Source organism: Callospermophilus lateralis, chromosome 10 (genome assembly GCF_048772815.1).
Source record: "Callospermophilus lateralis isolate mCalLat2 chromosome 10, mCalLat2.hap1, whole genome shotgun sequence".
Lineage (NCBI taxonomy): Eukaryota > Metazoa > Chordata > Mammalia > Rodentia > Sciuridae > Callospermophilus > Callospermophilus lateralis.
The window spans coordinates 27,067,148-27,080,061 of record NC_135314.1 but is presented as its reverse complement, the minus strand read 5'-3'; positions in this window follow the sequence as shown (position 1 = coordinate 27,080,061).

Sequence of the window (12,914 nt, the reverse complement as noted above, 5' to 3'; positions counted from 1 at the left end):
GTGCCCAGGACACATTGTCCATTAAATCCCTCATCAGACAAACCCGAGGGAGCGCAGGGTTGGACATCTGCGCCTCTGCCAGAGCAGTACTAACTCCAGAGATGGGAGTTCAAATCATTCCCACAGGAATAAAAGGACCTCTTCCCCAAGGGACAGTAGGCTTATTATTGGGACGTAGTTCATCTACATTAAAAGGACTTATGATAAGTCCTGGGGTAATTGATCCCGATTATGTAGGTGAAATAAAAATTATAGCTAGTTCTCCAAGAGGTATATCAGTAATTTCACCTGGAGATAGAATAGCACAGTTGTTAATAATACCCAGCCTGCATAATAAATTTCCTAGTCATAGTGTAAAAAGAGATTCCAGGGGATTAGGCTCCACAGGTGTATATTGGGCTATGTTGTCTTTAAATTTAGATTCTCGCCCAATGCTAAAACTAAATATTCAAGGACACGACTTTAATGGGCTACTGGACACAGGTGCTGACCTTAGCATCATATCTAGTCAGGAATGGCCAAAACATTGGCCATTACAACAAGCCACTCAAACACTTCGAGGCCTAGGAGTGGCAACTAATCCCCATAGAAGTGCAATGGTGTTAGATTGGAAGGATCCTGAAGGATGTGAGGAAACTATACAGCCATATGTATTGGATCATCTTCCTATAAATTTATGGGGACGAGATGTCCTAGATCAATTAGGTTTGATGTTAACAAATAACATCAATCCTAATGCACCCACTACTAGGGCTAGACAAGGTTTTAGGAAAGAAAAAAGATTAGGAAAACAAGGACAAGATATAGCAGCACCAATTCAAATAGATCAAGGAACAGACAGACATGGGTTGGATTTTCAGAAAGGGCCACTGAGACAATCAAAATTACTTGGAAATCAGAAAGACCAGTGTGGGTTCCTCAGTGGCCCCTGACTAAAGAAAAGATACAAGCAGCCTGGTCAAACAACAATTAGCGGAAGGACATATACAACCTTCTGTATCTCCCCATAATACTCCCATTTTTGTCATCAAAAAGAAATCTGGTAAATGGAGATTATTGCAAGATTTAAGAGCCATTAATAATGAGATGGTTATTATAGGACCTGCTCAATCAGGGATTCCTCAATTGTCTGCTTTGCCAAAAACCTGGTATGTTTTAGTTATAGATATTAAAGATTGTTTTTTTTTTTTCAATTCCAATTGAAAAAAAGGATAGTCCACGTTTTGCATTTAATATCCCTGCACTGAATCATGAAGGTCCTGATCAGAGATATGAATGGAAAGTACTCCCTCAAGGGATGGCTAACAGCCCAACTATGTGTCAAATTTATGTTAACAAAGTAATCCAGGCACTTAGAAATCAAAATCCTGAAGTACAAATATTTCATTATATGGATGCTGTATTATTAGCACACAAAGATAAAAACACATTTCTAGAATGTTCTGCCACACTTACAAACTTATTAAAAAATTATAATCTAGAGATAGCAATAGATAAAGTACAATTAAATTTTCCAATTAATTATTTAGGAGTTCTATTATCCTCAACCATGGCCCATCCACCAAAAATTCAAATTCGTGTAGATCAACTCAAATCACTTAACGACTTTCAAAAGTTATTATGAGACATAAATTGGATAAGGCCTTATCTAGGCATACCAACAGGAGAGTTGGGACCTTTATTTGATATCCTAAAAGGTCCATCAGATCCAAACTCACCCCGAATGTTAATGCCTGAAGCAAGAAAGGCATTAAAAATCATTGAAACATATATGGAAAATATGCATTTGGATCGAATTGATATAAGTTTGCCTTTATTATTTATTGTACTACCAACAAAAAATATTCCTACAGGAGTATTTTGGCAAGAAGGTCCATTATTATGGATACATTTATCTTATTCTCCTAACACTATTCTTACTAGGTATCCTGAGGCTGTAGGACAATTAATACTCAAAGGAATAAAAGCAGCAAAGGGAGTGTTTGGAATTTCTCCCAATAAAATTATTACTCCATGTACTATGGATCAAATTGATGAGTTAACTAACGAGTTAAATACTTGGGCAATAATCATGTGCAAATCTAATGTTTCATTTGATAACCACTTACCATCTAATCCTTTATTGTCTTTTTGGTCATCGCATCCTGTAATTTTTCCAAAAATGACAAGAAAAACACCTATCATGAAAGCTCCAAATATATTTACTGATGGGTCAAATAATGGTACAGCAGCAATAGTTACACCTGATCAAACTTTTACATTTTTAGTACCCAAACAATCAGCTCAAAAGGTAGAGTTTAATGCAGTATTACAAGCTTTTGTGATGTTTAAAGATTCTGTATTTAATTTATTTTCCGATAGTCAGTATATAGTTAATGCTATAGTATCCCTTGAAGATGCTGGTAGGATTTCCCCTTCCTCTACTGTTTTCTCTTTGCTTTCCACTATACAAAGTCTAATCTGGGACAGAAAAGATCCATTCTTTATAGGACATATTAGGGCACATACAGGATTGCCTGGAGCCCTTAGTTTGGGCAGTGATTTAGCAGATAAAACTAAACATGACATACATATTTTCTCTACACTAGAAGCAGCTACAAATTTTTATAAAAAGTTCCATGTCAATGCTAATACTTTACAAAAGCGTTTAAAAATAACTAAGGAACAAGGCTAGACAAATAATAAAACAATATCAAAATTGTGTGACCTTTTTACCACAAGTTAATCTTGGAGTCAATCCTAGAGGACTGATACCTAACCATATTTGGCAGATGGATGTCACACACTTGCCAGAATTTGAAAAGTTAAAATATTTGCATGTTACAGTTGATACTTCTTCTGGATTTTTGATGGGCTCCCTTCATGCTGGAGGAAAAACTAAAGATATTATAGCTCATTGCTTACAAAATTTTGCCACTGTGGGCGTTCCAAAACAATTAAAAACAGATAATGCCCCTGGTTATACTTCTACCTCTTTTAAACAATTTTGCTCATCATTTAGCATTACTCATATAACAGGAATCCCATACAATCCACAGGGACAAGGCATAGTTGAAAGAGCTCATCAAACTATTAAAATGTACTTATTAAAGCAAAACAAGGGAATTGGGAAGGGGTATATATTCCCCAAAGATAAACTTAAAATAACCCTTTTTACTCTAAACTTTTTAAATTTGGATTCATCAGGACTTAGTGCAACGGAAAGGCATATGTGTCCAAAAAATGTACATAAGCCCAAGGTACTTTGGAAGGATATTCTAACAGGACAATGGAAAGGTTCTGACCCAGTGATTGTCTGGAGTCAGGGGTCTATTTGCGTGTTTCCACAGGGAGAACAGCAGCCGATTTGGATTCCAGAGAGATTAACTAAAGCAATTTCTACAGACCAAAAAGAAGATGATTTGGCTCAAATCCATAATAGCTGATATCCAAAACTCCAGTTTGGCTACCCTTACATCTGCGACAGAACCAGGATGCTTTTTTCAATATCTATTTTATTATTACCCTTTCCCACATCATGAAGTTCTATTTTGTTTTTTGAGCTCATACAGGTTAATGTTATGCTGATCAGTTCTATTTTTTGACTATAAAGTTTTTAAACATTGCAATGGAGATTTCACCTGTGAAAAGTTATAAGGCCTTTACCATTATGTTATATGTTGTATTATATTATGTGTGCACACTTGTGTTTTATGTTGTATGTTTGTATGTACATATGTCTATATATCATATATGATGAGCGCTCATGAAAAAATGGATCCAAATACTTTTTTTTATTCACGTGATTTAAATGGTTTAATTTAAATTGGGTAAACAGCTGTTGAGGATTGTTTTAATATGTGAACAAAAAAGGAGGTTAACAGATCTGTTTGTTTACTTTCACCTTTCCTTTTCATTATATTTAATAATTCTCTTCAAGATAATGTAAATTGTTAAAAAAATTGTTTTTAGTGCCTTCTGGAATGTTACATAATTTTTTCTTTAGCCATTATTGCCAGAATTCCTATTTTCATCCCAGTGCTGGTGAAGACAAAGATAAAACCAATCTACAGCTTCTGCAATAGCCACCACTGAACTACTTGCAGAACTTGCCTGGACTATGTATCACTTGTATGCGCTGTGAACTCACTTGTATGCATTGTGAACTATCTGTTGGTGCAGCGACTTGTGGTAGTATTGGGGTATTTTTGCTGGTGGTGTCATTGGTGGTACAATTTTTCCAAAAGGAACCATCACTGAACTGCGTGCAGAAGTTGCCTGGACTATGGATGCATTGTGAACTATCTGTTGGTGCAGCGACTTGTGGTAGTGTTGGGGTAATTTTGCTGATGGTGTCATTGGTGGTACAATTTTTCCAAAAGGAGCCGTCAATTGGCTTGGTGTATCTTCCTCCCTTCTGCTTGTGATGGTCATTCAGCTAAAATTTGGGGGGCCAACAGAGGTTAGGCAAAAAACCTCACCCCCCCCCCGCTGGTACAAAGACCTATCCATAGGTGTGGCTGTATGCTGGACCGGTAGTCAATGACGGGTAAGATCCAATTACTATGGTACCAACCTAAGACAGGAGGCTGACGCCTTGAGGTCAGCTCATCCAATGATGGGTAAGGACCATATGTAGTATTGGACAACCTAAGGCAGGCATAGTCCCTAAGCCACATGCTTGTTGTTTAAACAGAGAGGGGGAGATGTTGAGAGCCACAGCCTAAGGGGCCCCAGCAAACATCCAGCTGCCAGCTGATGATTGGCTCACAGCGGCCCCAGCAAACTTATAGCTGCCAACTGATTGGCTCCTCTGCGGTGATGCTCATTGGGCTGTTTCCCCACCCTTTCAGACCATGGAGCTGCTCATGGGGGACTTTTTTGGCTCCGCCCATGCAACCCAGTCAATCGGCCTCAAGAGCAGGAGAAGTGGGGGAGGTTGAGAGACTTGTGGGAAGCCAGTGGTGGCAGTTGGGCTCTGAGGGAATATCTGAAGAGCTGTGTGGTGCGGTGTGTGTGTTATAAAAATAAAGTTCATTTCTTTTGACAAGTGGCTCCTGAATTGTGCCCAGCCAGACTGCGGCATTTCAAGAAAAATGACAGCATTGTATGGTGGGATTTATCAGGTATGGAAATGGAATTCTTGTCAAAACTGGGACATATAAGAGGACGTTAAAATTAGTATGGACTAGGCGAGTGTGGTGGCATGTGTCTGCAATCTCAGTGACTCAGGCTGAGGCAGGAGTATCAAAGCCAGCTTCAGCAACTTAGCAAGGCCCTAAGAAATGTACTGAGAACTGTCTCTAAAATTTTTTTTTTTTAAAAAAAAGGGCTGGGTGTGTTGCTCAGTGGTTAAGTGCCCCTGGGTTCCTCTCTGGTACCAAAAAATAAAATAAAATAGTATGGACTTAGAAGCTTTTTACATTTTAAATAAAAACATTAACTCTAAGTTGATGGTTAAAATTTAAGATTACAGAAAAGGAAGAACAGAAGAGCAAAGGTCAGATGGTACAAAGAGGAAACAAAGAGCAAAATAGGAGGCCTACGACCAAATATATCAGTATTACATTGGACAGAATGAATTAAACACCTAGTTAAAAGGCAGAGATTATCAGAATGGGTTAAAAAAAAATCAAGACTTAATCATGTCTACAAGAGATGTGCTTAAAATCTAAAGATACAGATAGATTTAAAGTTAAAAAGTCAGGAAAATAATAATGCAAAAATTAAGAACGAAAAGTTGGAACTGCTGTATTAATATAAAATAAACTGCAAAAGTATTACCAAAAAGAGAAATCCTGAATAAAGATATGACAATAATTAATAATAAACCCCAGTAACACAGCTTCAGAATATATAAAGCAAAAATTAACAGAATGAAAGGGAGAAACACTTACCAACCATCGTGGGAGATTTTGACACCTGTCTCTCAGTAAATACATTAAATGGGCAAAAACATTAATGAAGACATTGAAGGTTGGAGCAACAGTATCAACTACCTCAGCCTAATTGACTTTATAGAATACAACACCCAAAAATTACAGAACTCCCATTCCCTTTAAGGGCACTTCATACTTTCATTGAAACAGATCATATTCTGGGCCATAAAACAATATTCCTTACCAATAATTAAGGGATGGATTCAAACTCAGAAGCTTCTCTCAGCAAAGAGAATGATCAATAATGTGAAGAGAGAGCCCACAGAATGGCAGAACATCTTTACTACATGCACATCAGATAGAGCACTAACTTCCAGGATATGTAAAGATCTCAAAAATCTTAACACCCCAAAACCAAATAACCCAATCAATAAATGGACTAATGAACTGAGCAGACAATTCTCAGAAGATGTACGTTCATCAAAAAATATGTGAAAAAATGCTCAACATCTCTAGCAATTCAAGAAATACAAATCAAAACTACTCTCAGATTTAATCTCACTTCAGTCAGAATGGCAATTATTAAGAAGACAAGCAAAAATAAATGTTGGTGAGGATATGGGGGGAAAGACACACTCATAGATTGCTGGTGGGACTGCAAATTGATGTAACCAGCATGGAAAGCAGTATGGAGATTCCTAAGAAAACTTGGGATGAAACCACCATTTGACCCAGTTATCCCACTTCTCAGTCTATTTCCAATGGACTGAAAATCAGCATACTACAGAGATGCAGCCACATCAATGCTATAAAGTAGCTCAACTCACAAGAGTTATACTATGGAACCATCCTAGGTGTCTTCAACAGATGAACGGATAAAGAAAATGTGGTCAATATGCACAATGGAATATTACTCAGTTTTAAAGAAGAACAAAGTCATGGCATCTGCCAGTAAATGAGTGGAAGTGGAGAATATCATAGTAAGCAAAATAGGCCAATTCCAAAAACCACAGTTTAAATGTTTTCTCTGATATTTTGACACTAATTCACCATAAGGAGCATGACTATGGAAGAATAAAGTTACTTAGGATTAGGCAGAGAGGAGGGAAAGGAGGGGAGCCAGGTATGGGGTGGGAAGAAGAGTGGACATTATTACCCTAGGTGCATGTGTGACCACATGACTGATGTGACTCTACATCACGTACAACCAGAAAAATGAGAAGCTATACTGCATTTGGGTATGATGTGTCAAAGTGCCTTCTACTGCCATGTATAACTAATTAGAACAAATAAAAGAAAAAAAAAGAATGGTGGCAGCCAGGGGGTGGAGGTGGAGGAATGGGAGTTCTTACTTACATGGTGGCAGAGCTTCTGTTTGGAGGGACAAAACTGTTCTTTAAACAGAAGGTTGTACAATATTGTGAGTGTAATTAATGCCTCTGAGTTGTCCACTTAACAGGGCTAAAATGGCAAATTTAATGATACCAGTCCTTTAAAACAATGAACACTTTAATTATTAAAATTTTTAACATTTTCCTTTCCAGAAAATTAAAAGAGTAGGATGCCATTCTTGGCTGCCAAGATGTGCCGAGTTAACTTGTGAGCTGTTTCGCCATGTTCGGGAGTGGGCGCTGCCAAAGAGAGGAAAGAAAAAGTGCATAAATTTAGAAGCAAAACATGTTCTTTCAACTAAGGCCTGAAGACTACTTATGAATACAGTTGACTTAAACAACCCATATTTTAATACCTGCCCAAACCTCTCTTAGTCCCAACCATAACTTTTATAAGCTGTTTGGAAAACAGTTGTTTTTAATTGTTCTAAATTCTAAAAATCAACAGTTAAACTTCCCATTAATACACTCACACCAGCATCAAATGGACAAGTTATTTGATTGAACCCAGGGTGGCTTTACCTGTGAGCTACATCCCTAACCCTTCTTTTCAATTTTTGAGATAGGGTCTCACCAAATTCTTGAGCTGGCCTTAAACTCGTGATCCTCCATCTTTAGCCTCCCAAGTCACTGGGATCACAGGTGTGCAACCATTGAGTACAGCATTTATGACATTTTTAAGGTAACTCAACAAGTGATAATGTAATTTATCAAGTTTATGAAAGTATTTTGAGTGTGTGTGTGTGTGTGTGTGTGTGTGTTTGTGTAGTGTTGGAACCAAACCCAGGGCCTTGTGCATGCTGGGAAAGCACTCTACCACTGAACCACATCTGCAGTCCCTCTGAATTCTGCAAAGACAATCACTATAAATACTACAGTGAGTAAAATGAGGTTATCATTATCCCTTCCTGCTTGAATTTTGTATCCTCCCCTCCTTCCCTTCCTTTATTGTTTCTTCTCTTCATCCTCTGCCTCTTCTTTCTCCTCCTCCTCCTCCTCCTTCTTCAACTTCCCACCTTTCCTCCCTCACTCCTTTCTTCCACCCCGCCCTGCCCTTTCTTTGTAGTGGGTGGTGCAGGAATTGAACCCAGGAATATGCTAGGCAAATAAGTGCTCTACCACTGAGCTATACACCAGCCCTCTTTTTATTTTATTTGGAGACAGGGTATCTCTAAGTTCCCCAGGCAGGCGCCAATTTGAGGTTCTCCTGCCTGAGCCTCTCCAGAAGATGAGATTGCAGGTGTGTGCCCCCAGGCCTGGCAGCTTCATCTTTTCTGGGTTAAGTATAAATGCAATATATTTGCTTAAAGAAAACAAAATCAACCTGGGGTGCATAAAAGTATAAAGAAAAATGATGACAATCCTTCTATCAATGTGGACAATCCTGTTAAAACTTCAAAAGCTTTTTAAAAGTCACATTTCAAAATGATTTGGATCTACTGAAACTCTCATTCTTCAAAAGTTATATGCCATCTACATCATTCCTACGAACTGACCATAAAATGATTCTAATGGCTAAATTGAATAGTGAATTAATATGGGTGTTTTCATAGTTTAACCAATCCCCTTTAGAAAATCTTTGTATTCTTTAATTTTTGATTATTACCTTTAAATTTCTAGAAGTGAAATTATTTCTAATTAATGGATTTTTTAGTATAAATTTTAGGTTTAAAAGGGAGCAGACAATAGAGACCCTCGCTGAGTTGCCTTGACACAGGAAGAACACTTTAAGGGATCTCGCTGACCTTCTTCAAAACTGAAAAGACAACTAGTTAGCCTTGCAAATGCTTTTTCCAAATGCATCCTGGGTCTTAAAATGTGGGTCCTGAAATGTTCCCATGTTGGCCCCTCTTTTTCTTATTGATATCTTGCATTACAGTGCAGTATACTTAGTACAGTGATACCTATTGTGGAAACATATCTATATATTAATACACTTTTGTTGTTTTTTAGCAGTGCTGGGGCTTGAACATTGGGGACTCATGCATGCCAGGCAAGCATGCTACCACAAATGAACAAATATGGAAGTACTTCTATTAATCCAAAGCTGACAGTTGACAGTAGAGTTCACTCAAAGTTCACTCAATACAAAGTATTGGACTATATAATTCTATGGGATTTGAAAAATGAATATTGTCCTGTGTATCTACCATTATAACATCATAGTGAATAAATTCACTGCTCTAAAAACTTACTACTACCTGAATTCCTGCAATTAAATGATTTTTTAAAACTCCTCATACTTAAGATGTCCTAAACTTACATGCTAGGCAAGTACCCTAGCATGGATTGAACACTTCTAGCCCACAGGCTACACTTGCAATTGGAGAGCATCTAGCCCCTTTAGATGGAAGGGCACCACTAAGCACTATGCTCTTAAAGATCTTTCAGAGAATAATATGCCCACGCTATAGGCATATAGTCAATTATCCATGTTATTTCCCTATCATAAATATATAGATAAGATAAAATTCTTACATGCCTTTTGGTGTTATGGTTTCTCAGTTTTTATCCATGAATACTATTCTATTGTATGGATGTAGCACATACATTGGATTTCCTTTGTTTATTTTGTGGTGCTGGGGATGGAACCCAGGGCCTCAGCAGGCTAGGCATGTGTTCTACCACTGAGCTACACACAGTCCTCACATTCACTTTTTAAACACATCTTGTTCCAGATTTAGCAAATATGAATAAAGATGCTATAAAAATTTTGCACAGGTTTTTGTGAGGACAGCTTTCAATGCTTGGGGGTAAATACCTAGAAACACATCGCTGGGTTATGTGGTAAGGTCATGTTTCATTTTGTGGAAAACTGAAAAAAACCCCTTCTGGAGTGGAGCATCCCACTAGCAAAGCAGGACTGTTCCTGTTGTTCCATTTCTCATTTTTCACTTTTTTATTCTTTCTTTCCTTAGTCATAAGACTAAGACTCCCTCTTATTATTGAATGTTTGTATCTTTAAATGATCATGCTCAACCATCACGAGACACACCATGTGACACAGGACAAGAACCTTAGGGTTGTTGTTCTTGACCCCAATGCTCCTTATTGTCATTTTATGTATGCATATCTCCTGCCTCCACTGTGATGATTTTTATTTAAATGGTTTTATCTTTTAAAGATACTTTTATAACAGACAGACATTTATTTATTCAGTACGTAGAGGTACTTTTGACTTTACTGTATTTAAGGAAGCTGTTTTTTAGCTTTTGGGAGATAGAATTCTGGGTTTTTTTTTTTTTTCCTTCAGAACTTCATTACACATCATGAAAACCCTTGAAACTGTCTCACAGCTCACTGATGCTATTGCATTTAAAAGTTGTTTTCATTTCTATCTTTATGTTTCACTGGGGTAGTTTCCAATACAGTAATCTATCATTAATTCAGTCTCAAAACATTTTACACAAATACAAATACAATACCTACCCTCCCTTTCACTTCAAAGAGACCGTTGTAAGGAATATAGAAAACACAGCCATCTGTCATGAGATGGGAATCCAATGGCAGTCCTCAGAGCCGCCACATCACAGTCCAGCCCCCTTAGTACTTCTCTCCCTAGCTCCATCTGAGCTCATTACTGTTGAAATTCTCCTCAGCTGGGGAGGAATTTCACTCTCAACTGTCTTTAGAATGCCATCAAGGCTTTGAGAGAAATGTCAAAATGAGAAATAAAATACATAATCTGGGGAAGAGGAAAGATCTAAGTTTTAGGTAGAAGAGTTACCCACATTATGAAACAGAGAAAAAACAGAGCAATATATGAGCTCTCTGGAAAAGAGGGCAAAACATGGAAAGAAAAAAACCCAGTGAGTTAAGTATTCTAACTTTTAAAGAAGCCATATATTTTTATTTTTCAAAAAAGTGGTTTTTGATGAGTACTCTTTAGGTAAAAGTTTTAATGTAATCTTAATTTTCTCATTGTAAAATATTTTAAACTTGGAGGCTTTTTGAAATTATCTCTGAAAGTCAAACACAAACAGCTGTTTTTCGAACACACATGCACAGATGTTCACACCAGGTCATTAGTCACTCACTGGTCTTGTATGGCCATGTCGTGGGGCAGTTTAAGGCTGCACCTCTTCATCATCATCATCTTCCTCCATTATTATTGCTAATGTTTCTGGCCCCTTGGTTTTCAGCTGTATTCAGGAGCAAAGGAAGACAAGCCATAATTTTAGATTTGACTAAATTCTAAATGGTCTCATTTTCTAAAACTCTACTTTTCCATATTTATTTTTCAAATCAACAGGAAAGATCCAAACAGAGGAATGAAAATGGAGTGCTGGGTTTGTTTGGGGAGAGGGACAGAAGTGTCAAACCTGTATTTCCTCTTGTTCATCTCCCACCAGAGTAGCTCCTAATTGAAAAGGCTTAAGCCAAGAGCAAAAGTCAGGGGACAGCAAACAGGAAGAAGGATGCTTGCTTATGTCTGGTTCTGCTCTAGGCTTTAGTCAGAGAACACAGGGCGGCAGGCCCATTCCAACTTCTGCACTTCAGGGAATACAAATGTAGGGTTTTGAAACCAGGAACCCACTTCATACAGTGTTTACTGTTTCAGATCTTTTTTGGTGGGGAGGAGGAGGAGTACCAGGGATTGAATTCAGGGGCACTCAACCACTCAGCCATAACCTCAGCCTTTTTATTTTTTGAGACAGGGTCTCACTAAATTGCTTAGTTCCTCGCTTAGTTGCTGAGTCTGGCTTTGGACTTGCAAACCTCCTAAATCAGCCTCACAAGCTTCTGGGATACAGTCATGCCCCACTGATCCCAGCAAAATATTACAGTTTTTTTCCCTAAATCTATTTAAAATAATCTAGTAGTACATTAAATGGTCATGCCCTATTTTTAACCAATTTACTACTAATGATATTTGAGTTAATTTTTTTCTACATTTTGCTATCTAAATAATGGGACACAACCAATAATCTATGCTGTTCTAGCGTTCCCCTAGGACACACATACTAAAACTTACATTTCTGGGTCAAAAGGTATATAAGTGTAAGTAACAGATTCATTTGTGATTTGGGATATATACATAAAGGGTTTCTAAAATTTTTTTATTTATTATTTATTTATTTATATTTTGGTGTTTGGTGTTTGGGATTAAACCCAGGGCCTTAAACTGCTTAGTGATTAGGTAAGACTCCCTCTTATTATTGAATGTTCGAATCTTTCAATGATCACGCTAGACCATTATGTGACACCCCATGTCACACAGGACAAGAATCTTAGGGTTGTTGTTCCTGGCCCCGATGCTCTTATAGTCATCTTATATGCATATCTCCTGCCTCCACTGTTATTATTTTTATATAAATGGTTTTACCTTTTAAAGATACTTTTATGACAGACAGACATTTATTTATTCAGGAAGGCAGAGGTGCTTTTGACTTTACTGTATTTGAGGAATCCTTTATTAGCTTTGGCGAGATAGAATTCTGGGTTGACATTTTCTTTCAGAACTTCATTACACATCATGAAAACCCTTGAAACTGTCTCACAGCTCACTGATGCGATTGCATTTAAAAGTTGTTTTCATTTCTATCTTTATGTTTCACTGGGGTAGTTTCCACTAAAATAATCTATCATTAATCCAGTCTCGAAATATTTTACACAAATATAATGGCTACCCCCTCCCTTTCAATTCAAAGAGCCAGGTGTAAGG